Here is a 25503-nt window from a genome sequence, read left to right on the forward strand (position 1 = left end):
AGGGCTTCAACACAAACTACCAAGAAATTAGAATTGCCTATTATTTTTAATTTTTTTTATAAAAATTAAAACAGTATGTTTGTTAAGATGTAAGGATTTCCTAGTTTTGTATCTGTAAAAACGCCTTCATAATTTAAATACTTGCAAAATAAAAATTCTGAATAAATTCTAAAATAATTTTTAACTGTTCTTAAAAAGAATTCGGCCCTATAGAGGTTAATTATGGAATTTTTTCGGTGAACAATGTTATTTGCGAACTTAAAATCATGTATCAATCTTGTTTCCAGTTCCTTATGAACTTAATAAATAATGAAATACATTAACTGTGTACACGTCAGCGTGAACACGTTGAATTGATTAAATGTGAGCGTATTGACGGATAGTAAATTAACGTCGAAAATGAGATGAGAAGAGAGAAAAACTCAACCAGAGTTAGCCATTCCTCAGCCTAGTTATCAAGAGATCTCACAAAATTACGTGACCTCTCTGTTCCTTGGATCCCTATGATGAATGTGCATCATTATTTCATGCACGGGGAAAGATAACTTTTATTTTTAAAAAGTTCCTGTCTGGGTTTGAATTTAAATTTTAAGGTACTAGAGATAGGAATATACCTTTTGAATTATGATCTGATTCGTGATTGAAATTATAATGCTTCCTTTTTAATTATTTCTCGGAGTGAAAGGACATGGAATATTGATTGCAAGAGTAATTTTAATATAAAGATTAAATATCCGTAACAGTGAAATATTATTTTTCTTTAATTGACGTGTACCGAATAATGTTCATGTTTATTAAATTGAAGCAATGATTCTTAGAATGAGTTCAATTTGACATTACAAGGCAAGAGGTTGAAATGAAATATTAAATTTTTTTTGCAACTGTTTTCATCGAAATTATTTTATTCCTAATCGTTTAGTAAAAGAGCAAGGAATTACACTTCGACTATTAGTTTACAATTACTCTGAATCTTGAATATTCATAATGGAGAAAATGGTACTGTATTTTGATTCGAAAAAAATAAATATATTTTCATTAATACAGTTTATTAATATATTTTACTAATGCGAAAATTGACCACCTCAAAATCTTTATAACATATATGGATTTTAAAACTACATACTTTTCTTATTAAAAATGTATTTTACTTATGCAAAATACGAAAAAGAACAGAGAAAATAAATTGGCAAGCAATATATTTTTTCGTTTACTATTTATACATTATGAAAGAATAGAGGAAACTGCACCATGCTGTACAATAGATTAGTAATTTTACATATCTGAGAGGCTGATCCAGATATGTAAATCCAAACCAATATTGGGAAGGCGAGGGTTAAACAAAGAATGGAAAGTGACGTTGATCGAATTCGGTTTCCGTCGATCAATCCATGTGGAAATAGTGCGCAGTCCGGCCGGGAATACGTAAAACTGCCGGACGTCGCAGTGAATCGATAGTAATAATCTCTATGCAAATTAGACTGGATTCTGTTAGGCGCGATTACTCATTTCGTCTTTAATTTAATTGTAAAATGGTAATCGTGAATTCTAGGAATTAATCGTTACCCTATACATAAGTGAAAATAGTCGGATATTCATAGCTTGCTGCAGAAAATGAGCATTGTTTAATAATACATATATGTATTTCACTATAACGTAGTAATAATGCAGCTGTAACTAGGCATAGAATTGTACTTTCTTAATTAATACTATATAAATTCTGTTATTATTTATCGAAAAAATATTTCACTCACTTGCGAAATATATTGTTTAAATATACTAGATCAAGAGAAAAAGTAAGAAGAATAAAATTGAGATGTTCGCGAAAAATTTTGGTTACTATTACACTGAATTCTGTATTCATGAGCGCGTCCGCGAGAGAACATTAGTATAACCCTACGCTCATCGCTTCGACGGCGGCTTGAATCAATTAGCCCTCGATCTTTTCAGGTTACGTGTACTCTTCCCGATAAAAGTTATATTAATATTGAAATGAATTATGAGCAATTATACAGCAAATTCCTCCCGTCAAACAAACCTAACCCCACCTATACCGATATCTATTATCTAACGGAATCTCATTTCTTTATGTATCACGCAACGTAAGAAACTGTTGCGATTAAGTCTAAACTTTTGTAAAGGAGCGTTCCCATGTGAAATCCGAAAAGGCGATGACCGACTATGTTTGTGATCGCTTCACGGACGTGCTCACGTATATAGAATTTAATGTAACAGTAGCAAAAGTTTTTTGCGATTATCTCGGAAATTAAATGTGAGCAGTATATGCAAGATTCAGTACATCGGCACCTTCACTGAGAAAAATAAATAAAATAAATGATCTCGTACAATTGGCTAAGTGTTATATTCTATGTGTACAATAAAAAACAGAAAAAAGTAAGAAAAAAAATATAAGAAAACTGTTCGATAACGGTACTTAGATCTGTCGAGGATATTCGTTAACGATGTCCGTGGCCTATCTTCTTTATCGGTCGGTTGTGGCGATCGACTATAGAAACGTAAGGCGCAGGTTCAACGATAATCTTATCGCTCCGTTTCGTGCGCAAGAGGGAAAGATCGAGGGGGAAAAGCCTTCCAGGTCTTTCTCATTTTGAAGTATGTTCGTTCCTTCGTTATTGTGGATATGAAAGCTTCAACTTCTATGACTCACGGGCCGCGTTTATATCATGGGAACCAGTTTCAAACTCGATTTTCTGTTAACCTCTGCTTTTATATCGCTCTATATTGAGCTACGAACAGTCACATGTTCCAATTAAAGCAAATAGCACGTTATTTCGCCTCGGAAGTCGTTGCCGTTTAATTTCTAAGTCAGGTGGTTTCGACAGAAGATGAATGTATCATGCTGATGAACGTTTTCAATGATGACGATGCATCAATTTTAATTAGAAGATGCTTCTAGATATTTTTTTTAAGGATTGAATACTGTAAAGAGTTTTTTTTAAATGATACTGAGTTTATCTTTATTTATATTTACATCTTGAAATATAATTCAACATTAAATTTCTATTCTAAATATTCACTTACTACGTCATGGAATACTGTAAAGGATCTTTAAATGTTACTGAGCTTATCTTTATTTATATTTATATTTTTTAATATTACTGAAAATTAAGTTTCCATTACAAATGTTTAAGTGTTATGCCGGAATCCTGCTTTTCAAAGAGGCAGCAAAGAATTTTCTTCTGACTGAAATATTTCTAACATTCTGCATAGTCAGGAAAGCACATTCTGTAGGTAGTAAAAGAATTTTGAATCGGAAATACGAAATGCAAAGAATTTCCTCAGATTCTGGAACATACCGTGAATAAATTGTACAAAGGAATAGCGTTTCTTCAGATTCATTGGAATTTATTTTAAATCAATACAAATAAATGTTTGTAGTAGGAAATAATGTAAATAAAGGCTAGAACTGAACTATTTAACGATAATCTGTTGATGCATAGAATAAATTAAGGATATGAATATGTGAAACCATTAAATAAAATAAATAATGCAATGTGTTTTAACACATTTTTTTAAGCTGATTGTCGCCTCCGATTACTCGGATAATACAATTATACGTCACCTTATTTATTAAAAAATGATAGAAACATCAAAGCGATATTTACATGTACTTCGTTTAAATAAAATTCGTTCCCGTTATTTTTACAAAAAGGACATTTCCCGAGTTAAATTTCTCTGATAATGCATTTAAAACACATAAACCATACGACACCGACAATTAACATAAAGTAATATCAAACTATTTACCACCATCAACGCGTACAGCGATATAAACTGTACAACACAATATAATGCACGATCACTTGGTGCAATACACACTAGATTTTATACATTCACGAGATATACGAACGCAGCATATGAATGCAAGGATTAACAAATATTTTCTTCCACGCGTGTTATACAATAAATAATTAATCTGACTCCGGGATTTGCATGGAATAGAGAAAGCGAGGAATCTACATAAATAGTCAGAGCAATAAACAACGGTAATTATATAACGTCGTTATTATTCTGATGAAATTTTGCGGCGCAACGCGCCCGGTCAATTAAATCGATGATATTCGAAGGTGTAACGCGGCCGTGAGTGGTAATCAGTGTCGAGACGATATTCGCGTATACGCGAACACCGATTAGTCCATTAAATACAACGCGAAACAATGTAATTTCGTTTGAAACGTCCTGTCGACGGGTCGGATGGTATTCAATCGCGTCTGCGGCCGATGTGTTCCATGTGTTCCGTGATATTCAGTGATTCGCAATCGTTTGTCCCGAAATTCACTAATTATACCGGAGATTTACATAATACGTCGCGGCCAACAAAGTGGCCCATAATAACGGGTTTCGTGGTTAGACTTAGCCTCGTCAATTATGCAAGTACCTATACGGCCGGCAATAATCACGCGGCACCGCGGTGGCAAGCTGCCTAACGACACCGCTCCGCCGCGCCGGTGTCAACCTCTCCGCGATTAAATAGTTAATGAAATACGGGCCGGGCGAAAACCTTGGATCTTTGTCCGTTCGTTATCTAGATAGCAAATGGGATGATGACGATAAGAGCAACGCAATTTATCTATTGTGACGGCGCGGGCGTGAGAATTTTTCTTTCCGTCATCCCTTTATTGACTGTACAGTAATGATCGCTTAAATTCCACAGTTTCGGGTCCTAGCAGTGGAATTTATCCGAGCAGAAAAACAAGAGCTCTCGTCAAATATAAACATGCAATGAAGAAAACTTCAATTGCAGTAATTTTAACCATACCTTCTCAAATGTAGTGCCGGTGAATTTCCGAGATTATTGTGATTAAAATGAGTTCAAACACGATGGAAATCGGTCTAGTTTTACTGACTTCATGTAATTAACGAAATTAAACATTAATTTGCCACTAATCAATAAATCTAGACCAATTTACGTCGTGTTTCGACTCATTTTAATGAGAATTGGTAATATGTGGCATGGAATCAATTTAATTAAAATTGACGAAGATTAGAGACATTTAGCTGTTATTAATTTTAGGATATTCATGCTTTTATAGCATACTTGAGTATGCAAAATAGAATATAAAGAGTAAAACGATGATTTTACACAGTTTTTATACAGCTTTTGACATATCGGAATTTTTTATAAAAAAAGTATGCGTTGGAGTTAATTTTAAGGATCTGTATGTTTTAATTTAATCTAACTCTTCCTATTTTTGAATCGAACTTAAACAATTATGTTTGTTTTATCATATTTTAAACTGAATTAATTTTCTAACAGAAAATTTAACAGAAGATTAGTATCATGAAATTTCAATATTTCCATAAATTTCATGAACGTTTCCATCATAAGGATACACGAGTATTTTAGTATCAGTATAACTTTTACCCAGAAACACACGTGGCTATTTAATGAAACAAAACAGGAAGTCTGTTGCAATAATATGGCTGAAACTAAGCTAATGCAAACAGCGTGTTAGCGTGTGTGCAATGAATCATTGTACAATAACAAATAAATGCTACGTGTACATACAAATAGATAAGAGGAATTTTATATAAATGGCTTTTATCATTCTGCAATGAATAATCTCTTACCACGTTTATCATATCTTTATATTTTCTATGATTTGTTGATAAACTATTTGTAGAAAATGATAATCCGAATTATTTATACTATTAATATAAAAGAAGTTCAACTGATATTTTATAAAAAATTATTACTCAAATTGTTTATTTTTCTACATACTATACATTCTTTTAATTCGTATTAAAGGATCTGACAGGGCATGTATGGAGAATACAATAACATACTAATCTTAGTATTTATGTTTGCTAACTAGTAACCTTTGCGCAGTATATCATTCGGGCTAATTTTACATCCCCATTTTATATTATAAGGTCAACAAGAGTGTGATAACCTCCGACTTAAAAAATGTTTTCGATTACCTTTTAAAATATTTGAATGATTCAAAATACAAATAGTAAATAGCTATTAACTTCACTTTATTCTCTTTCTCAATACTTTAGGTCAATCAATAAGGACAGGATAAAATAATTTACATTCACGAACTAGTCTTTATAAATGATCGCTTCAGTGACATTGAACAAACCAGAAGTTACAGTTTATTATTTTTATTTCAATGTTGAATGGTATAAGGTAATATGTATCATAGTTTAACACTAACGGTGCCGGAACTTATCCTACCGTAACCAGTCAAATAATTGACTACGTACAGCGAGGACCAGAACTTACGTCCTAATTGCTTCTGGAGTGGGCGACGTAAGTCGAAAAGGGCGTAAATCGGGGTACAGAGCGTGGATATGTATGCATGTATGCGACCATATGTATTTATCAGATTAGGAGATAATTTGCTTTTAACTGTATAAAAATGATAGAAGAAATTAGATCTAACGAATGTTTATGAAGAACCGAAGAGATCACGGTGTTCACGAATAATATTGGAATGTACTGGATGATGTCCTTTTATTGCCATTAAAATGCGTTCTTTATCTTTAAGAAACGCCCGCATAGATGTTTCCGGTAAATTTATTCTGTGGTTAATCGCAAAATCTTGCATTCCACTATCAAAAAGTTTTATCGTTTCTAATTTAGTTTAGAAACTAATAGTATTTCTTCTTTTTTTAACAATATCATTTAAAGATGAGAGCGTCTAACGCTTGCGCTGCCATTACACATACGTAAATAATGATCTTAACTCTCGATTAATTATACTTATGTACTTATGTTTACTGTAAATATATTTCTATAAGTTCTTAAACTGTATATAAACTACATAATCTGAAATTATTTACTCATGAAAATTCTTTACCTAAGTAAGTTTCAAACTGATTTAATTAAAGCTAAACGCGTAGAGCAAGAAATATTGACTAAAAACAATTGACTAACACGTTACACGGAGACGACATAAATGTAAAATGATGTTACTCAGGCCCTAATCTACACAACAGATGTAAACAAGTTAGATGAGACATTGTTCTAGTGGAAACAGAAACAAAAGGAAAGACAAAAGTGGGAAAACTGATTTCTCCGACATTATAGAAGTTGATATAGAGTTAAATAAACGAGAAAAAACGCAGAACTGTAAATCCGATTATTTGACCGTTTTCCGATACAGTTAATGTTCATGTACAGATTAGACATTTATTTTTATAATTTCTCTTACGAATAATAAACGAGTAGTACCAGTTGGGACTGCGCTAAAGTGAATTGACCGTTTCTACGGCGCGTGGTTCGACGAGCCCGACACGTGGCGAAGGAGATAATGTGATGATTCATGTGAGCCTCCTCGGAATGGTGCTGGACATCTATCTATTCTACCCTCCTTTTACTTGCGCTAGAGAAACTCACCTTCGCTCGGTTAACCTATGCATTACTCAGACATGAATATTCTGGAAGAACATGCACAGTGATCAAACTGGGAATATATGGTTGGGCAAAACTCTCTTTCAAGGAGGCACCGATTGTTCCAAATTTAATTGACAATTTTATGGAAATCAGTTTTACCATCAGGATTCTGCACCAATGCTAACTATTTTAATTTTATAAAACCATTCGTTTCTGTGGAAACGGACCATGATTTTCAGTTTTAGGGATCCACTGAAATTATAAATTTCAACCTTTTCAACCTAAAAATTTGATGCTCGGGTATTGGTTTTATAATGGAATAATGAATTAGTTTTTATTTAAAAACTGTCTGTTCGGTACAATGTATCGGGATGTAATGAGCAACTAGGTTAACATGTTTTATAAATATTATTATGGAGATTGAGATTCGTTTTTCTTTTTAATTGATTATAATTTTATCCAGTCGAATCTATAGATGGCTGTCATTGTCAATTCTACTTTCAACACCGGATATTGTAATACAGGCAATAAAATAGAAAACCTTAACTCTCTGCATTGTAATGTCGAGTGAGACTCTTTGTGAAAGTATCATGCTTATCTTAACAATCACGAATACTATTTGTTTTTCACAGCTGAAATGCAACGCCGCGTGTCTGTAATCAACACTGGATATTCACAGTAAATAATACGCTTACAGCGAACTCGGAATCCCTTGTTTATATAATAAATGAATAACAAAGACACAGCGTTGGCGAATTCAGTTTCTAAAGAAATTACAAGTTAAAGAATGAAATGAAAAGAATTTCTTCTCAATTCAACAATGTTTTAGCAAATCATAGTTTCTGGCATAGACAGTAGACACTAACGCTCAATAAATATGTAATATAAGTATGCAAGTATTCGCAACAACATTAACTCTTTGCGCTCGAGGGTTGCGAAGCAGAGTCATTTAAAATTTATCATTACAAACTGTAAAATTTTGTCATTAATATATTCTAACATTTATATCTATAATCGACAAAAAACAGTAAAATATATTTATGATTTCTCTTTTCATGCGCGTATCGTTTATCTATATGATAATATGCTTTTTCTATTCACATCACTTCGAGTTGTTGGTAATGTCAGTGAGAAAAATCTTCGAGTGTAAAAGGTTAACTAATCTCCAATGAAATTGTTCGCATGATTATTAATTATACTCTCTCTATGCAACCCTGCCAAAATTAAAACCGAATTAACAAAATTTGATGATTTATAGCTACAGAGAGACACATGCAGAAAAGCAATTAAATGCAACGTATTAAAAATGACACGTAAAAAATTAATTGGCTAATAAACACCGACATTTTATTTCGGAAAGGGTCGTTGTGAAACAGATGTGTTCAGTGTTGTGCCGGTGTTATTCAAGGGCGTCTGTACGATAGCATTCTTCGGCTGCCAATCCTCTACCAAAATACTATTCAAAAGGAACTCACGTAATGACAAAGCCAAGCGCCGTTCTGTCGCCGGCTTCTACCGGCAGAAATAAACCAAAGGTTCGTATTAACTTGCGCAATACGCTAATTTAATTTTCAGCTTCTCAGCTTCTGACCGTCGTCCTCGACTGCGTGCAGCGATCCCGGCGGAAACGAATTTCTTATTTCCTTGTCTGATTATCGGATCGTCCCTGCAACAACTCGCGAACCTTCTTCCTCAATTAAATACGATGAGTCACGCAATCTGATTGATTGGTATCTTTAATAGGGCCGATGGCGAAGGAGACTAATGGCAGGGCAGATTCGATTGTTCGATAATGTCCGACTTTCTTGGGAGGTTCAGATTTTTCCGTGTGTATCACAGAATTTACATCTCATTGTGCTTTTCTTGTAAATGAAAACAATTGTTCTACGATTTGTTGAATTTTATGTATACGCATATTGTACATTAAAATAATGATTTCGTTTGAAAAATGTCAACTGTACATATCTTAATACCTTTTATAATGATCAGGGTTCTGCACCACTGCCAAATGTTTGAATTTTATAAAATCGTTCATTTTTATAGAAAAAGACCATGATCTACAGCTTGAGGAATCCAAGACACTGGAAGTTGAATTGACTGTTGCGTTGTTCTGGTTGTAAGTTTAAGAGTGCGAACGTTATTTAGATTCAGGATATTATTAAATTATTAGTATATTTTAATGGCATCTTGTATATATACGCTAGTTTTTATTTTAAAACAAACAAGTCTTCGGCATTTGAAAAAAAAAACATTTATGGAATAGTAAATTTTCCTTTTTCCTTTTAGCAGATATAAGATAATGGAATAATCACTGCACCATACAGTATTCAAATATTTTTTATTTTCTGTTATTAATTTAATTTTCAAATATTTTCTCTTTAATACTTTGACTACCACGTAAACACTCATCAAAACTCCTATACAGTTAAAACAGTTTTCTGAATAAAGCTTATTTTAATAAATAAGCTTAGATATTCGCTTTTACATCAATCATTTCTTTAAACGAATAAAAAAATAATTTCTTCTTTTTCTTTCACTAGAAAGGAAAAGACTTTTTAAATGCGCAAATAAATGTTACAATTTGAACGTTGAATTTGAAATTTCAGTAATATATTTTTCAATATAACAATTGTTTTCCGCGTGGTTACCAGCCGACGGGAAAGTCCCTTTCATCCTGTCCATCGAACAATTGCAAAATTAACACGTACACAACGAAGAACCCGTTGATTGCAATTCGTTGATTTTCCTTCTCGAAAATACAAGCTAGTTTTCCATGAATGATAATTTGCAGCTTCAACGCAATTTATAAACGGCCGTCAGTTTACATTGCAAATTGCAACCGTGCGAGTCGATGCAACGGAAGTTCACATGAAACCAGTTCGGTGCACGTTACGTAGAGCTCACGGTAAACGTAGTATGATTACACACATGCAGTATGATTATCGAACGTAATCATTCAACGATTTTTGTATTATAAGTTTAGTAACTTTTGATATTGTTTTACATAGATGCAGTGAAACAAATACAGAATCCAATTCTAACAAGTTAAATAATTCGTATTCAAAGAATTATTTATCGTTGCTGATTACTTACTACTCCTATTATTTCTTTTATTTTTATTGTGTTAACTTTGTAACATCAATTTTCATTTAAACAGAGTTTCTTATTATTTGTTTAATCGTATCTTCTATTTCCACTATTACTAGGATGGAAATATATCTGTTCAACAAATGTAAACATTATTTTGCATTTACTTCAGTAAACGTCCTGATCTTGCATACCAAAGTACATATTTTACACTTCAGAATGATTTAGTTGCGGGAAACACTTTGTTTTAATATTAAATCATCGTGTTACTACTTGTAAGTACATCTTCCTGTTCGCTCACACCTAGTCTAGATTGATATCAGACTGCATTTCAGATTCTCACTAATGACTTTATTCATGCAAAAATTCAATTTCGCTGTAATTGAACTATAAATTTTTATTCCGTACTTGATATTCGTGTTTCCATCTCCTCTCCCCTTGTTTCGCTCGCAATGCATGCTGATTCGTGTTCGATTACACACTGTTCCTTTAAAGAACAAACTCGACTTCTTTAAGATTCTAACAGGTAAGTATATACGCAAGTACACTTATTACAATGAAAATTTACACTGAAAATTGCAATATTTTATTTCCGTTTCGTTTTTCTCTTCGTTCGCTTTCAACGCGCGAACCATAATGAAACTCGTGAGCCATAATGAATCAAGCTATTAACGAAGTGAGTGGTGGTACTCCGTTGACAATAGAATTTTAAACGCATCACTACACTCGCGATGTTTGTTCCCGACTAATTAAGATTTATGCATGATTGCAACATTACCGGCGAGGTGATAACTCTTCTGAAAAATTGAAACTCTAGATGAAAACTTATTAAAATGTAAATTTCAATCTCATAACCGGCCACCAGATCCTCGTTCATTTTTCCCCGCTGCACTCCGCTTTAATTAGATTTGAGTTTGAATATAAATTGCAGTTTGAGCAATGCGAGTCCTTTTCGCAATTAATCAATTACGTTATTGATGCGGTGGAATTAATATTGCAATTTTGTTTGTGAAATATACAGTGGCGAGGATCCCCACGCGTGAGCACGATTAATGAATTTCAAACATATTTCCGAACGAACGGGCGGCAAGAAAATATCGTCAATATGCTAACTGAATTATTCATTTTATCATTGAATATTATCGCAAACGCACAGACAAAATTTGTATGAAATGCTCTAACCTTATTACTGAAAACTGTTTCGTGGTTAATCAGCGGAAAAATGTCGATTACGCGGGGACGAGGATCTACTAATTTCTTTGTCGAAGCATGCAATTTTTTACATTTCATATGGACAGACAAATAGGAAACCAATTAACACGTTCGCTACCAGCGTCGCATATTTGTGACTATCAATTTTTTTTAATTGTATATTTTAACCTGTTAGCCGTGGAACTTAGTTTCAGAAAACTCTAATAATGCTTGCAATGAAATCAAATAATGAAGTGTATACCCGTTTAACGCAGGACAAATGCGCATATAATATATTCTAATGAAAAACTAAAGCAAAACGAAGAAGAATTACATGTTTATCTGAAAAAAAAAAATAATTTATCGATGAAAGGATTAGTGTCATTGAATGCAATTAACTGGTTAAGTTACGTCAACCTCATTGAATCATTGGCAACTACTTATGCAGATGATTATTTATGTATATGATTGTAGTGCGTATTTCTTAGTTGTGGACAGCTGATTAAATTAAATATACTATTCTGATTTCTTTTAGAAATTTCAAAATTTTAATATTAGAGCACGAGTGAACTGTTCGGTTTCTTTTTTCCGGGTCCTCCTTCATTTGATATTTCCTTCTTTCCCTTTGGTATTTAATGCACGATGTGATGATGTGTTCGATTGAGTTCACTGTGTTGCATCGGTTGCATTACTTTGCATTACTTTTCATATGATATTGTAAGGCATGGTATAATGTACAGAAAGTCATGGAGATTTATTTTCTTGATTACTATTTGTATTTTGTAAAGACAATGTGTTTCATTTAACAAAGTATTGTGACCGCGGCGATTGTTATTGAAAGTACTGGTAGCAAATGGGTTAAATGGTCTGCCAGATCAAATACCTTGTGATTTATAAATATCCTAGAGTATTTTCCTTGAGGATATTCGGAAAATTAATTTTTCAAAGAAATAGTTTTTCTTAAGAAAAAGATTCTTATATTGTACTTTTGTACAGTATTTTTAATTAATCAATTAGAGAGAATGGTAATTACAAAAGATATTAATTTGTGAATGTCATTTAAAGCTATTTATTTTTTACATATCTATTCATCTTGCAACTTATATTTTTATCAGTTTAGTTATTTGTGTATGTAAGTACTATAAATATTTATTTTATTGTGTAAAATAAAATCATTACTTCAAATGATTTCAAAATTTTGAGTTCTAGATTAAATTTTATCGGCGTGAATAAATATACGTGATTCATGGAGCATTTTTCGCGCATCTCACTTAACCCATTTACAGGGTTCAAATCAGATAAAGTTTCGAACTCAATTTCGAAATGCTTCCGTAACAGCGGCTTCCTTTTTCGATCTTCAATACCTCTAAAAATTCACGTTCCCATTTATTCCATTTATTCCGCCTCAACGGATTTAAATTGGGTTTCAGTTATCACCGAAAGTTCACCAAAGTTTCCAGTTAAGGCCAAGCCGCCATTAATTCTCGCAGAACATATTGATTCATTATTAATGACGGAAGAAATATACCTTTTGTCGAATCTAAATAACGTGAGTGCTATAGATGTACAAAATTTATTGGAATATATAAAAAAGATACAACGATTAATACGGGAGCTTTATGGGGAAAAAACTTAAGAATTTCTTCTAGTATTCCCTCCAGAATGTCGCGCTTTAACGATCCCCTTAACGTCACATTTCTATTCCTATCGTCTCTCGGTATTATCCAACGGTAAGCAGGCTTTCGAGAAAGAAGAACAGCGACGAGTGAAAGAGACCGAACAAAAGCAAACGAGCCCTTGTGTGCGACTATCTAGATCAGCGGTTTTCAACCTGGAGTATGAAATGTCGCAGTGAACATTTGAGAGTACATAAGAAAAAATCATATAGAGATAGAGAAACATATATTTTTAGGAAGAAACTTATTTATATTTACAGTTATAACATGTGAATTTTAAATAACGAAAACTGTAATAACAATAAACATACTGTTTATATAAGAATACAATTTGGAGAATGGGTTAGTAAGTGGTTTGCAAATGGAAAAAAAATTAAGAAAAGCTTGCTAGTTAAAACTTTCTCCTGCATACACTAGACAAGACTTTACAGAGGGTGAATGTCACGTTTCGTGTAACTTGATTCGCGAGACGAATACGCGAAAGAGAAAGCATTAGCACTAGACGATAAAGGGAATTTTAAAAAATTTAAACTATACGACATGTTATACTGATAGTCATATTCACAGTCGTGTCATAGTTTATCGTTCGACACTACTTATCTACTCATTTAAGTTTTTTGTTGCGAAAAGATAATAACGAGACAGCAGCTAGTGGAAATATAGATACACTAGTTTCTACTAATCTCAAAAACTTGCCAAATATTCATTCGTGCGTGACGTCACGAGGGAAAGCAATAAATAAAATATTTTCAGTGAGCTTTCAAGAAAAAAATAAATAGAAGTAGCAAGTCAAAATATAAAAATTTTCAATTTTTACATTAAAAAATTCTAAACAGTGCGATCGACCTACTTTTCCATTTCTAATCAGGCAACCACTGAAATAAAAATAAATAATTAGAAGGAAGACGAATAAATAAATTTCAGTTGATTGTACGAACCGATAGACTGGCACTTTCAGATAGTATACCGGACTTTGTCGCTAAAACGGTTAACACTAAAACTATCAGCCAAGTCAAAATGATCCATTCCTGATGTTTCCTTTTTGCAATTATTAAAAAGATAACAGATGTTTCTGCAAGAAATTATTAAAGAAACTGATATAGCAATACGCGAAATGAGTTGTAAGTCAATTGAACTCTCAATAGATGCAGTCATGAATTTTCCACAGAGAAATTTCAAAAAATCTTTTTAACGATAAATTTTTTATGTTTTCAGATAAATGTGTAATTCTGCTTTGTTTTGCTTGTTTTTCATTGAAATATATCCTAGATGCATTCGTACTGCGTTTAAGGAGTACACGCTTCATTTCTTTATTTTATTCGTACAAAACGAGGGATTTTTCAAACTAAATTTCACAGGTAACAGGTTAAGAATCACTGTTTTAAGGCAAGGTCTTAACCGTCTTCGAAGGCATAATCGATAGATACACCGTTTAAAGTGACCGCGGTGAAAAGAGATCACTAACATTCTATTTTTAGATGCCATAGGGAGACTGTCAAGTGACATAAACATTGGCATCGGTCGCTTCGCGGATGAGTGTTTCGAGGGAAAGCACGTGCCATCCTATGCGACAAGAGTCGCTGTGAAACGCGGCCAAGACCTGTGCACACATCGTGCCGGAAGAGCCTCGCACAATGCACACGTCGATCGGGAACCAGACGACGCAGTACCTAGTACGCGACGGGATGCACCTGTGCATCACGACGATTTGCGATGGTGCACCAGATCCATTGTGCGCTGTCGTAAACAATAGCCACGCTGTACTCGGCGTAAAAAATGTAAAAATAGCGCGCGCCGCTGTTGGCTTCTGCCAATTTCTTTGTATACCTACAAAGATTTACCGCGCGCGCCAGGCCGCGATTTAGTGTGTGTAGTACGATAAGGTTTCCCGCGGTGGACGGGCACGTGAAACAAAACGTTTTATGCGGTAAATCAACCGAGACAGCGTCGTATGCAGCCTCGTCGCGGAGGGCTGAACTGCATCGCCCACATCAGCCGTTCATTTGCCAAAGTCATTAACTCCGCGGAACGGAATTTATGGGAAATTTATGTAATTCTATGTGGAAAGATACATTGGTGTTAATGTTTTGGAAGTGCTAGAAAAGCGGTATTGAATGTACTTTCGTAAAAGGTTTAATTTTCTGTTGCCTATCTATATGAATCGTTATTGAAATTGTTGAAAAATGTTTCGAATCAAATGCCAGATTTACGGAAGTTTATTCTGCACTTTATTCTATTGATCCTAGAAAATTATATGTTTGCTTGTATGAATCGCAAAGATTATAGTTTCAAGACTAGAGAATTACAATACGTATTCGCATAACTGTATGAAACAAAACCGGCTTAAACTGTTACCAAATAATGTTTAAAAATTTCAATATCTATAAAATTGAAGGTTTCCGTAAATCTAGTGTTAAAGTTATTTTTGAATTTAGTTTGTTGTTATCCCGTTTCTTTATGAAATATGGATGTCTTCCTTAGAGTTTTAAATACGAAGCAACGTAAGAAAGTATTATATTAAGGTAAAAATATAAAGATAAACTAATTGATAAATTGAGAATCTAGGAAGTATTCGAACTCTTCTCTTTCGTTGAAACGCGCAGTTTATGGCTTCAAGGAAGCATAAGACCGAGCATCTTAAAAAGACTATAAGCTACAGGAAGAAATTTTAAATGTCTCATAAATTATTAATTTTTTTTGAGTAACCTTAAGCCCTTAACTGCCGGAGAGTATCTAGATGCCAGAACGATCTCTTGGTTATTTTCACGCTTGACAAACTGCGAAAGAGGGACAGAATGATCTTCTTCGGTACTTCAACGCTTCTCGTGATCAGGAATGGAGCAACAGCATAAAGGCTCCAAATGGACCATGTACTAATACAAATTTCAGACGTTTTACATTTTTTATTATAGTTTCATGAAAATTAGAGATTTCTCGATGCGAATGGGTTCGAACGCAACGTTCTAGAAAACAACGCAACTATCAAAGCAATTGAAAATTATATATTGTTAATAATTGCTTCAAAAATAGCATGTTTAATGTCAGTCCGATCAATAATTTTTCTTTAAATTATTGATAAAATCTTCAAAAAAATACTAATGTCAGAAAAATACATTTTCTTACTATTTGCATTGTTAATTATTAAAATAAACTCATAAAAATTACTGATACCACCATAAATAATTAAAAAGAAAATTTGAACACTTTTCGAATAACTGTGCAAAACAGAAACAACCGGTTGAAACAAAAAATAAGAAGAACGACACAATGATCTATAGAAATTCATTGTATACCCATACGAATTTAACGTTTCGCAAAATCAACTCGACGTTTTATTTCGAAACCGTAGGGAGCAAATATTTACCAGCGCGGATATGGAATCGAACGAACGTTCAACGATAACTGAAGGAGAAAAAATCACAATGTGTTCAATTGTTCTCGGAAAATCATGAAAATTATGAGTATTTGATAATGAACTTTTAAATAAACGAACGGTTATGGTCACCACAGCTTAACACGTTCAGTGGCTCGTGTACCATTTTTAACACATGCCAATTTTTGTAAGCAAATATTTTTTGCCAAATGCTATCAAAATATTAGGCTGACAAGGAAGTTCTGTCGTTTTTCGGTCACTCTTTTGGAATTTTTAAATTGAAATCGTTCCTCAATTCTTAAATTTTGAAAAATAAATGTTTATTATGAACGAAGATAAGATACATTTCAGGCACTCTATGTTTTATGAGTTCCAACTTGGCTATAACGCCACGAAAGTTCATAAAAATTTATTTTTTGTTTTTGGACTATCTAATCTTGAAATACGTACGTTCCAAAGATGGTTTTAATTACTTCTTTTTATGGTCGAAAGATATGGTTCTACTTATATGCGGCATAATTAACCTAGTTAATAGACAGAAGAAGATTATAGGAAATAATGGCCAATATATTATCTATCTTTTTTCTACGATTAAAAATACATAAATTGAATTTTTCTTAAAAAAAAAGGACAAAACTTCTTTACCAACTTAACATATAAAAATAGTCAAAAACTTATTTGATATTTTATAAAAAAAACAATATGGTTTGTAAGGAAAATATAAGTGAAATATCTTGTGGCACGGAACGTGTTAAATTAACGATCAGCGAAATTAATATTGGACAAAAGACCGCAACTCTTAGCTGAAATTACATCCATTTGCAGTTCTATGAGCTTAAAAGAGCGAGGACGCGTAACGTTTGGTTACTGTTACGGTTTCCGGATTGCGACATTTAAAGCGTCGGCCACGATCGACATTTCCGACAGGATTCGCGTGCAAGCTCGTGCCACGGTTACAAGTGTACGCGAACAATGCGACGGGAGACTCGCTCGCAGAGATTGAACCGAGCTGAACGAATTCATGGCCGAAACGAGAACCGGCGACGAGAAAGTTTTCTGCTGCGGGGAGGATCTAAGTTTGCTGAATCATAGATTTCGCTCTCCATTCCTTTATTAAGTTCTACTGGATAATATGTGCTGCCAATTAATGAATATAATGGATGTAATGGATTGAATATGTCTATTACATATATTGATATAGTACTGTGCATGTGGTGTGCTGTTAATTAATTAATCTAATAGATTGCTTACTGATATTATATTATATTAACAGGATGTATATAATATTGTCAGAGTAATTTTAATTTTGTAACTGTAAGTGTCGATGAAATAAATCTGACCTCCCACATAGAACAGGTATTAAGTTTTTCTTTTTGATTGCATTTATTTATTGTCATAACTGAAAGTTGAATATTTTCAGTTGGTTCAAAATATTATCTTCATTACTCTTTTATCACTTCCATTAATTATCACTATTAAATTACGAATTAATATTTCATTATAACCAGGTATCTGATATTTTACAAAACTCAAATAAACACACTATAAATTCTCACCTGATTTTCAATCAAAATATAATGCTTAAAAGAAAAAAAATCGTTCGAATTCGTTCAATTTGGATTTGGAAGAATTAAGTTACATTTATATTTGTTAAACTCCATTTGAAATCTTCACCACGAGTCTGGCATGCTATGGTAAGACAAGGGGTTAAGCTTCTATTTTTACTTTCAGTTGGTTTCTCTGTCATATCCGTATTTTTTCAAACACGTAATACCCACATACCGTTCGTTGCAAAGAACCTGGCACTTGTAACGTCATAGGGGCAGAAACGGTCGCTCCGAGAAATCCAATTGTGAGTCCGGAAACGGCTCTTCACGCTCTTTGTCGCGCGACTTGATTAGTGTGAGTGAGCGCCTCAGCGAATGATATGCCTGAACCGAAAATCCGTGTGGGCAAGGCGTGCGCCTCCGAATCTGACCACTTAGACGAGAGTGCCAGGTTCACTGCAATGGACGGTACATACCTAACTACTTTCCTTGCACCACTCTCTTCTTTCTGTATCCTCTTTCCTCTATCCTATTTCCCCCTGCCTTTATTATTTTTCACTTTCAATTCGTTTTTACCTTCCGCTTTTCCGCCTTTTTTTAAATATTTAATTTTGTTCCTTTCTTCCTTTTTTCCTGTTTGATTTTGTTCTGTTCCCGTTCGTGTCCACCTTCCCTCTCTCACTCTCAGTTCTCCATGGAATAAATTATATCAGTCGCTGATCAACAAATTATTATTCAACAGAGGTATCGTTGTCTTCAGCGCGCCGCGAGAAAATAGGTAGTCTGTATCCGTTCCAAATCGGACGTATCATTCAAATTGAATCGAAGTCGCGTGCAATCTAAGCAAAGCCAAATGCGACTGAATCGCCACGAATCAAAGTAAATCGAATGCTCGTACACCGAGACGAAGTGACCAGTTAACTGCGTTTGACGAGTATACGTGTTATTTTGAAAAGCGAAATGGTACTAATTTTGTCAACGATGAATTATTTATTTTTTCAGATGAACATGTAATTCTTCTTCACTTTGTTTTAGCTTATCGTCAGAATATATTTTAGGTGCATTTGCCCTGACCTGGACGATTATATACCTGATTGTTTGATTTTATTACACGCATAATGAGATTTTTAAACTAAATTTTAATTATACTAATAAATTAATTTAAAACTAAATTCCACAGCAAACACTTTGTTGACCGGAAATTTTGCGCAGAAGATATCCTATGTCACAGGTTATTATTCCGTAATTAAATATGAAAGTGAGACAATCTAAATAAACTTCAATACATTTTATTTATATTGTACATAATGAACTGAAATGAAACTTTGGACATATTTTTTACACAACTTTTAATATTTTGCTTTTTCAATGTTCTATATTGTTCTGCGTTTCAGAAATTGAAATACCTAATGCAGGTACAAACACTAGTTGACTCGTGATCGGTCAACAACGTTTGGGCATAAAAACATGGGTTAACTCGTGACCGGTTAATAATGTGTTAACAGGTTAAAAGCATAGCAGATTGGGAATGCACGTTTACACGAACCTCAGGGTAACACGAATACGTCGCGATGTATATACGTTCCTGGAATTCGATTGTTGCTAATTCGATCTAGAATCGTCGCTCTGAAGAAGCGCTTTATGCGACGGAAGATTGATATGATTCATTCAGTGGACTGTTCAGATGTTCGTTCGATATTTGCATTGCAAACGAAACACGCAACGCACGTCCCAGAAATTGGAGCGGCGGTGACTTGGTTTCTACGATTGCATCGGACATCGATTTCTCCACGAATATCGATGCTGAATGCAACGAAAGAAAGTACTCGTCTGACACAACGTTACATTATTTCACGTTCGGTGGATCTATGTTTTCCACGACACAGAACTTCCCGTTTTGGGAAGATATTGGAAAAGGATGTTATTAAGTCGTGTAATATGAAATGTTGAATTTTGCGGAAAATAGCAAATCTTATTTGATATTCTAAAGGATGCTCATTCAAGGAAGATATACTCTATTCTATTCGATACACTTCCGTCAACGTGTTTTTATCCCCTTGCCTTATAATATCATATGAAATTCGTGATAAAGATTTCTAACAGAATATAACAAATATAAATATAACTGGACTCTTTTGAATTCAAATTAAATATTATTCTTCTGTTATCAACTATTATACTTGTAAATACATATACATATACATGTAACTAGATTAGACAAATTTTGATAAAACTCCAAAAAGAACTTCGTAAACATACTTGTAAAATTTTACAATGACAATTTGTTGCAACAGAAAGATCATTCAACGAATAACCGAAGAAAAGTACTGTGTTCTATATATTAGATGTAAATTTGATGGTTTACCTGCAAGAGCTGTAGGTAAACTGATGGTTTGTTATAGATATTTCACATACATAACTCACATTCACTTTTCCTTGTCGTCAAAATTCGAGGAAAATTAATATCGGATTCCGAAGATGCCGTATGGATTTACAAACCTGCACAAAGGAAAAAAATGATACATATAATAAAACGTTGCAATAAAATTATTAAATTGTTTGGAATTAATTTCAAATACAAATTATTTATTTAATTTTTTAATTAGAAGAAGACATTCGTAATTTCATTGATGTACGATATACATTTGTATATATACAATGTATCGATAAACGATACATTTTTAAATCCATATCAAATATGCAATCGAATTTACAAACATGATTTAAAAATATGATTGAATATCACCATGGAAATGCGAAGGAAAGACCGAAACGGTGATATCATGTTATCCCGATTAATTGTCGTTCGCATACAAAAGCAAAACACATGTAAGTATACACACGAACGGAATTTAAAACAGGTTAAATTGCATCGGAAATGGCGCGAGATTAAGGGATTACGAAGAGAATATGTATCTTCGCCGTGAACGAGGTTGTAACTCGGAGAAGACACGAACGCATTTCAATAACTGCCAGCTGGCGACGGCCAGATAAAGGCAGGAAGTGAAACGCGAACAGCATTCGTTTAATTTTTGCATTTTTCCATGGGCAGCTGACTAGCGTGTCCCTCGTTATCGAATAATCATCGACAGCGCAATATTCGCTGTTCGTTATGTTACGTAATTGCAATTACGCGTATCAAACACTTAAAAAAAGCAGTCTAATCGAAATATTTCTAAAAATTGAATTTACCTTGCATTTCGTGTTACAACAATTCGCACCGCGATAATTTAAAAACCGTTTTGTCAAGGATATTTATTACATTATTTTACATCGGTAGAAAAGTAAAGATAATTTTGTAAATGTATAAACAGTTGTTACTTTTAAATTTACTGACATATAATTTTGTATGATTTTATTCCGCTGTTTTGGAAAGTTTTCATCGCTGCAAAAACTAACGTTACTTCCGTATGAATCATAATAATATTTATACAAATTACTTTAGTATACTGATTTTTTTTTAAATTTATACAAGAAATAATATTCTTTTGAGTATTTTGGTTTATAAATGAGCAAACTATACGGAAGAGAGCATATGTGGTTATACATAACAAAGAAAATATACAAAAATTTGATGTTTGTTTCTGTGCCACTATGAATTACAGGTATATTTTGCTTACAAAGTGTATTCATTTTTTAACTAAAATATTACATTATATTTAAGTTTTTGGTAACGTTTATATATTTTGATAGTATTTCTTTACGTTTTCACTGTTTTATAACGTGTGCCGTTATCCGTGATCATATGAGTTGCTCAGAAGCCAATGCAGTTAAGTCCATTTTTTGATATTTTCTGATTTATGTAAATTTTAATGGAAGAAATAATATTCTTTTTAGTTATTAAAAGATTTACTCGTTTCTCCGTTTTTTCTAGGTCAAAAAGCCCTCCTTTTTATACCTTCTGAATATATCGTCCAATAATTTCAGAAGCCAAAACATTAATTTTCTCTATTTATGTTTTCTGGACTTAATCGCATTGGCTTCTGAGGGACTCATATGTCTCTTAAAAATATTTTCTTAGAAAAATTGGCATGTGCCATATGTGGTAACGGCATTGAACGTGTCAAATAAATTCATGTTTCGAATTTCGAACGGAAATATCCGCAGTTTCCGTTTATTTAGCGAACTTCGTTATGCGCAACAATTTCGATCGATGCATCTGCTGTCGACAGAGAATGGTTTAGATTTAAAAATAACGAGACGCAACGTTTAAGAAACCGTGGTTTTTTTAATCACGTTTACGAGAATATCACAAGCATCGATCTTCCGTGCGATAACTCGCTACGGGTCCGTGCTTATCAGCGGTTTGTCGGAGTTGGCGAAATTGCGGCTTATTATTTTCGTCTTGTGAATGGAGACGGCCGGAATCGATTACGACTTACGTCAACGTCCGTTTCGCGGCTAAAGACGCTTATTTCTTGTAATATAGCTTATACCCTCCCTATAATCGTGCTCTGTTGACCTTTTTTACAATCCTCTTTACTGTTTTACAGTCACGCCCACGACCGCATTGGCCGACTGCGAACGGTAACCGACGGTTTCTGTGTTATCTAAGAAAATATTCATTCCTCGTAAGTCAATTATGTCGGTTGTTTCAACGTAAGGCTACTGAAAGACAGAAACTTGTAATACTCGTGCGAATGTCATGTAAGACATATATGAGTGACATAAATGTTTGGAATGTATTTACATACTTACGTATTATATGATCATCTTTGTTTCCTATCTTAAGGTTACGTTGGTTAGTCGTTTATGCTAGGTCTGTGTTAATATTTATTTAATATTATAACAAATTATTAATATTTTATTATTATTGTTGATATTATATTATTATTATTATTAACCTATTAACTGTGGAATTTAGTTTAAAAAATCTCTCGTTTTGCGCACCATAAAATCAAAAAATGACTTGTATGCTCATAAAACGCAGTTAACTGATTAATATTGTGTTAATATTTTATTTCCTAAGTGCGTAAGTACGAAATGTTTCACTTAGAAATTAATTTGGTGGTATATTCAATCAGTCGAATTTAAATAAAGTGTACGAGGCATAAAAGGATAGAAAGATTTATATTTTGTAAATTAAAATGAATCAACAGTATATCCGATTAAAGGAGAATAAAGTTCCTATCCGTAAATTGATTGTAATGTACATAAAATAATGAAATTGATTTTATTTGAATCATTTTTATAATGAACTAATGATTAGAATTAAAGCTTAACATTCTTGCGTTATCTTTTCATTTTTAATACATCTATTAAGTATGTAAAACTGATGTACGCGACAACAGACTACTTTACAGGTGTGAGGTACGAAATCGATGTTGAAATAACTTGTCAAATATGGATTACATGACTTCGTTCCAGGAATATACCACTTGACAGAATTAGAGAGTTACTGGCTATAATCCAGACAAATAGTCATCAAACTATAGAATAAATTGTTGAAGTTCTGAAAGTTCATCGTGCAGTTATGTTAAGAAAACTTTATGTGCTTGAAGCAGTAGTTATGAGGTTTAATATTGTCCCTTTACTTCTTAAAATCGACAGCACTTACCCACGATCAATATTGTTTCATTTCTAAATTAGTTGTTACTTCGACCTAACTTTAAAAAACTTTCTTTTTGAAACAGTTCACATTTGAAATTTCGATTTAAAAATAAGATGTGCTTCACCTAACTCGAACATCTTAAATAATATTTCATTTCTTTTTGATAACACCAGAAAATGTTAGAGAAACATTACTTTTTAGAATAGGGAAGAATAGTCAAGTTTTATATAAGAGATGCAGGAAAATTATAACAAATGAAAAATATATGTTTATCAATGTAATCCTGATTTTTGTTCCATGATTTTAACGGTAGTACCTGTTCTAAAAAATAATTTACAAAGCTAATTCCAAAGAGGAATGCTTGCAATAAATATGCATAGAATACTCATTGTTAATGAACAAATAATTCCTTTTTAATGTTGCTCAAAAAATGTTACCTTTAGAAAAAATAACGTTTAAATTGACAGAATTATGAGGACGCGTTACGGTGAATAATTTTTACGTGCATAAAATACACATGAAAATTCAATTTGAATTATAACTCCGAGCAACTACGCGAGCACCCGCTGTTTAAATCTGAAATTGCTTCCGGAACGATAGATATCGACGAAATTTCTTCCACCCGAGCATACGATCTAACGACCAATATACATACATCGCGCGTTTGCCTGGAGAAATTCGTTTCACTGTGACAAGAATGATAAATGAACCCTCGGTCATGGGCCAAGTCAAACTATACAATTTTTCGTGACAAAGCGCGATATCATATGGTTTGCTTCCGACATCGTTAGTAGATTTTTCCGCTTCCCCTTCGAGCCAGATGCCTGCGGAGCAACGACCCTGAACCCTAAAATAAGAAACCGAGCCTGTGCTCTAAATCATTTCGAGGTATCACTGTCAAGGACAATATCTCTCGATCTTTTGAGTGCCAGGGGAAATGTTCATGCATATTTGAGAAATGCCAGACAATTTTAAACAAAGATGCATGATTATAAACAAAAAATTACATTTCAGCCAATTTTGATCTACAGCTCATAAAATTTTTACACAACACTAAAAACATGTTAGACTTTCTTTCCTACTACTAAAATCGAAAAAAAAAACTTTTCGCAAGTGCACGAAGGAGCGATATATCGCTCCGTGACACTCAAAGGGTTAAAACAGGTATGTAATAAGTTAAAAGTAAAATTGTATTTAGGATAACAAATGTGTCCGCGTCATAGATATATATCATATGTGTTGAAAACAATTACATTACACGATATTTGAAAATAATGAAATTTTTAGATTTTAATAGTTATAGCGAATAGATATGTTTTAACAATTCTATACGATAATTTTATAAAATTATTAATCTATCAAATTATTGAAATATAAATAAATTATTCTATTTGCTATTTTATTCTATCTTCATGAATCATCTAAGCATTAATCACTTTTTCTTATTTTTAACGTAAGACAGTTTACATTATGTTCACATAGTTTCATTTCAGTTTCTTCAAATGTTCATTATAATATTCAAGTGTAATCATTCTCAAAATCATTTCGAATATTTAATACTTTCAACACTAAACATACTACGACTGGTCAAATGACCGATTTCCAAATTTGATCTAAAATACTGTGTTTTTTTTTGTTCATTTATCGTCATTATCACAAGAGATCAACGGCAACACCACATCTCTTTGCGATTCATCCTTTCTTATGTAAGTTTTAAT

General features: G+C 33.1%; 1 protein-coding gene and 1 long non-coding RNA gene across 7 annotated transcripts in view; both read right to left on the reverse strand.

Annotated features, from left to right (window-relative positions):
• Positions 1–25503, reverse strand: part of KrT95D (phosphofurin acidic cluster sorting protein KrT95D) — a 104032-nt gene that overhangs the window by 37170 nt on the left and 41359 nt on the right. The gene's annotated exons all lie outside the window — the stretch shown is intronic.
• LOC143174789 (uncharacterized) overlaps positions 1–25503 on the reverse strand; it is a 63847-nt gene that overhangs the window by 274 nt on the left and 38070 nt on the right. Inside the window, exon 2 of the long non-coding RNA XR_012999141.1 lies at positions 20600–20733. This is a non-coding gene — a long non-coding RNA (uncharacterized LOC143174789). The remainder of the gene's footprint in view (positions 1–20599; positions 20734–25503) is intronic.

The sequence above is a fragment of the Nomia melanderi genome, chromosome 8 (assembly GCF_051020985.1).
Source record: "Nomia melanderi isolate GNS246 chromosome 8, iyNomMela1, whole genome shotgun sequence".
NCBI lineage: Eukaryota > Metazoa > Arthropoda > Insecta > Hymenoptera > Halictidae > Nomia > Nomia melanderi.